Genomic DNA, 5,399 nt, shown 5'->3' on the forward strand with positions numbered 1-5,399 from the left:
GGCCAATCACAGTTGGCCGAATGGACTAAATTACCACAAATACAAAAGATTTAGGACTCGATTAATAAAAAAAAATATACAACTGAATCAAAACAATTGGCAAAAAAAAAATATAGAGTTCAACGTAGACTCCGTTTGTTTCGCAAAAAATAAATGATCTAAAAAATACTTTTCTACAAATAATCGCTTATATAACTTCAAATAACTATTCAATGAAAGACGCTTCATCAAGGACAACAACTTATGTATAAATATTGTCACGGACGAGGAAATTTTTTGTGTTTGTTCATTTTCGTAAGCGATGCCAATGATTATATTTAGAAATATCTTTTCAAATGATACATTTTCCTTAAAGTGGGGATAAGTACACCATGAGTGCCATAATTTGTATACGGCATTCACTTGAGTGTCATAACTTTCAAAACGTTCACTTAGGTGCCATAAATTTTAAAAATCGTTCACTTGAGTGCCACGTCAGAGCAAAATCGTTCACTTAAGTGCTACAGTAACTTTTCCGGCGTGCCACGTCAGCTTTCCGGCATGCCATGTCATCTTTCCGGCGAGCCACATCATCTTTTCGGTTGCCATGTTGGCTTTTCCGGCGTTCATGTCAACATGGCACTCAAGTGAATGATTTTTGAAAGTTATGGCATTTAAGTGAACGTTTTGAAAGTTATGGCACTTAAGTGTACGCCGTATAAAAGTTATGACACTTTTAATGTATTTTTCCCCCTTAAAGTGAGAAAGGGGGCGGAAGGACACCAAAAGTGCCAAAATTTGGTGTCAAATTTTTTTTTTGATAACTTAAATGCCAAGTTTTTTAAAATGATTGTATGAGTGCCAACTTTGGTGAGCTTTGTCGGAAATCTTACATGGCATCTATATGGCTCGCCGGAAGATACTAGTCAACCAAAGAAAATTTAAAAATTTAAAAAATAGAAAAATGAAAAAAAATGAAAAACAAGATAATAGAAGGATTGTAGCAGCAAGGACTTGCACAGCCCTCGTTGCTACTGCCCCATCATCACCGGTAACGGCCGGGGAGGGTGGGGGATGGCTGGCAGGGGTTGCCGAGCCCGGGCCAGCACCCCTCCCCCTTCCCCCCCCTCCCTCCCCCGCGACCGCAGGCAAAGCCTCGCTAGGGTCAAAGGGGCTTGGCCGTGGCCGACGAAGTTCGACCTAGCCCGGCGATGGCCAAGCTTCGCCGACCCCGCCGTTATTGGGCGAGGTCGACCTTGCCCAGATTTACGTGGTCAATCCCTCGCTTGTGATCGACGGGTGTCGCCAACATTGGTCGAGGCTCGGCGACAATGAGAGATGTGCAAGCCCTTGCCACTACAAACAACCCAAAGTCTTTTGTAATTTTTTTTTTTATTTTTTAGCTTATTTTTAAATTTAAAAGTCCACGTAGACGCCTCATGGACTGATTTTAAAAAAAAAGTTTCCACGTAATATTAAAAAATAAAAAATAAATAACACGTAATAAGTTGGTCGGAATTTCTTACCTTCGGCACTTAAGTGATACTTTTTTAATCCGATTTGGCACTTCGGTGAGTCGGCGAAAAACTTTGATACTAAAGTGAGCGTCGTATATAAACTTTGACCCTTACGGTATTCTTCTGCCTTAGAAAGAGAGAGCACAAATACTCCTACGTTGCTTATATTGACCTCAAGATTTGGCTTTTTTAAGAAATGTAAGGAGAGAAATAAATCTGGACGCTTCACTCCAATCCTAATGTCTCCAGATCTCAGTTTTCCACGATGCAGTTTAATTCAAAGACATTATTAACCCATATTTCTACATTACATCCATATGTTGTATCTTGGCCGCACTAATAACTGTATAACCTAGAATTTCATGACCTCTTGAGCGCGCAAGACAACACTTCTAGAGTAGAAATTATGTTCTGCTCTAGAAGTAGTTCTGGAGCAGAAGTTCGTTTGATTACGCATCGTCATTTTTCTACTTACGGAGCATTTTTTTGCTTCATGAGTAGTTTTGGAGCTACTTGAAGGAGTAAAAAAAATTATTTCTCTCCAGAAGTAGAAAAATTAACTTCCGCTCAGAAACAAAAGTAGAAAAATTAATTTCTAGCTAGAAGTTAATTTCTAGAGTAGAAGTATTACCGTGCGTGCCCTTATTTTCCCAAAATTGCCATTGAAAGAAGCTAAATATAAAGCTGCAATTGTCTTGTGACAGCCGATAAAGTCTCAGTGGAATATTCATCTAATCCAAAAGCAACTAGCTGAAGGAATCTACGCATTCATGCCTATCCAACAAAAACCAATGTTTAATCTCCACCAACGACCTGGCCAATTTGCATATTCTAGCCGTAGCACCATACAAAAACCCTAACAAGAACAGCCAAGAAAAAGCTTCACAAAGTAGACGACGACTCGGCTTTTGCTCTCTGCCCCTTCTTTAATCTCCACAGCCATGAGACAAGAATTGCAAGTTATTCTGTATTTTTTTTGGGGGGGTGGGTAGTAGGGTATATCATAAGGTAGGAATGACATTAAATATGGATGGTGGGTGCATTAAAATAGAGGCTGCGACTGCACCAAGAAGTTTGGGAAGTTGTCGTGTTTGGCCAAGTTCAATGGAAAGAGAGCGGTGGTGAATTCCGCGTCACACCGGCCTTCCTCCTCCCTGTCTTGTCTGCATAAAGATATGAGAGAACAATCTCTAGGAACCCTCAATTATGCATTCCCACCTTCTCTACCCTCCTTTCTTTTTTCTTTTTTTTAATCTCATAAGAAGAGATTTTCAAGACTTCGGGTTCGCCGGTGGACCTGCAACGACGGGCTTGTATACCTGCCGGTAGGCTAACTTGTTACGGTTCGAATCTATCATATTCTATAGTGAACTTGAGACCCTTGTCATATTGTCTGGAAGCATAATTGTGTTGGTCTTCGAACCTCGCATTTTCTACAAATATAAGAAATTATTTTTCTTTTTGTCAATCATGATGAATCGCTGCAACTTCCCAATTGTGGCTGACAATGGAGCCAATGACAGTGCATTGCAAGCAACTTCTCGATTGTGGTCGGCGAGGGCTTGGACGAGGCCCGCGATGCTCTCGTCAGCCACAATGAGGGGTTCGTGGCCCCCGCCCAAGTGCCGCGGGGGTCGTCGGTCCACTTCTAGTAGTCGGCGGCCCTCGGCCAATTGCTGGCGACCCTGGCGGTCCTGTGAAGAGAAGAGAAAAAGGAAAGATTAAAAAAAAAAAAAGTCAATAAAGGTTTCATAAAAATTTAAAAGAAAAAATCATCTATGTCAGCAAAGCCCACGCCACGTACGATGGTTGGTGCTGACAAGATCGTCACATCATCGATTTTTCAGTCAACATAAGACAGAAATGATTGTTACGGCAATCGGTTAAAGGTTTATGACTAGATTGGCAAATCCTAAAAAAGCTTAGTACTAAATTGACATAATTGAAAGGTTTAAAATTAAATAGATAAACTGTCAAAAGGATTAGGACTGAATCTGTACAATCGAAAAGTTTAATACCGAAATGGCCGTTGTACAATAAGCTCAGGACCTTTTCAGGCAATTTCCTCTTATTTCGATTCCATACAGAGTCCACAACTTAGCGATATTCCGTGTCGTTGTAGGGGGGGGGAAACGGACTGGCATTTTCCAGGGACTTACCATCCCACAAGACAGGAGGACACCGGGGACCGAAGAGGGGGGGGGGGCAGAAGAAAGGGACAAGGCGAAGCAACTTGGTCTTCTTCAAGAAATATTTCACACTAGCAATAGCATAGTTTAGTTTAACCCCCACCAAATTCGTCCATCCGATTGAAGAGCCCCCTAAAATCTGGAAATGGAAAGCGACTGGACAAAGCAATAGGAGCCCAAGCGAGAATCTTGCCCTAGATCGCACACTTAGACTCAATTACCATCGAAATCATTTTAGGCCCCCCACCTTGATTATCAAAAAAATGAAAAATGAAAGAAAGAGCCACTTGGTTTGGGAGAGGGGGGCTCCCCGACAAGACCAGCGACCACGGCCAGCAGCCGCAAGTGGGGCGCAAGCTGAGGTGGCGCTGACAGTGCTAGGACACACAACGGGGCCCGCGCGTGGGGCCCAACTTCTCCAAACGCGGCGAGGCGCAGCGCATCGCAAATTTTCTCTTGCCCTTTTTCTTCGCGTGACTTGTGGAATGCGAAGCTTCCTCCTCCTCCTCCCTACACCTTTTTAATTTCCTCTTTTTCAATTATTTTTTTTTTCCTTGGGGGTTCTCCGAATGAAAAAAAAAAAAAAAGATTATCAATAAATGAAATAAAGGAGCGTGCAATGCAACTTGCACCTGGGAATTGTCGATGTGGTGGGGTTTGTGGGGGGGTCCCACCACGTCCCAAGATAAGAGGAGAATATTGATTAAGTCAAGTCCAATTTTCTTATTCATTACATTTTCTTCGTCAGGGAATTTTCTTATTCATTACTTGGTTAATACATCATATATATATAAAAGCGAGTTCGATCAAAACGCCCCAGTTTTGATGTGAGACTTTTAAGAACGATCATGCTTAGTTCAGACAATCAAGCATGCTCTTGTTTTAACGGCGATAAAAATATGTCCCTGCTGCGCGATCCTTCGTGGCGAGCGAGATCGTAGAATACGCTTTGCTCGTTTGAAAAAGGCGCGATATTTTCGCATTTCCTTTTTCTGAATTTTAGAAACGTAACTTTGATTGTGAGTTGCAGACATACACACGTGCGAATTCCTAGACGGATTCCCATGCGTCGATATTTGAATTTTCCGCCCCGAAACTCTTGATGTCAAATGAAACGTCGAATTCTGGAAACGAAAAAAAAAATTCATAAAAAAGAGTCGGTAATAATCAAAATCAGAATGGATGGATCGCCTCGAATGATCGCGAAATCGCGGCGCATAAAAGCTCGGATTTTCCAATATTGCCCTCCTCCCGTCTTTAGTTGATTCCTCTTTCACCTATTCACGTGCGTAACCAAATCTTACTAGCTAGTGTGGGAAAAAGCTTTTGACCAAAACCCAAAAAAAAAAAAAAAAAAGGTGTGGGGGGGAAAAAGCTAAAACCAAATCTCGAAAAGCTAATCCCACATCCCCGCCCACCTTTGGCCCATACTGGCCAAAACCGTCGTTGATAAGTGATAAGGGGGCGGGAGGGGAGGTGGTGTTCCGTCGCCCCACTGGTCCGATAGAGACGTGAAAGAGACCCCACCTTCAACTTGACTGGGCCCCACCAACCCCCCCCCAAAAAAAAAAGGGAAAAAAAAAGCTTTTTTCCATTTTATTATGATCGTTAAAAAAAAATAAAATTTGCCTAGTCTTTCTCGACGCCTCTTTACACCCTCCAAAAGCCGCCTCTACTTACAAGAGAGAGGGGCGTACAAAAGCCAAAGTCACCC

This window comes from Rhodamnia argentea, chromosome 1 (assembly GCF_020921035.1).
Source record: "Rhodamnia argentea isolate NSW1041297 chromosome 1, ASM2092103v1, whole genome shotgun sequence".
Lineage (NCBI taxonomy): Eukaryota > Viridiplantae > Streptophyta > Magnoliopsida > Myrtales > Myrtaceae > Rhodamnia > Rhodamnia argentea.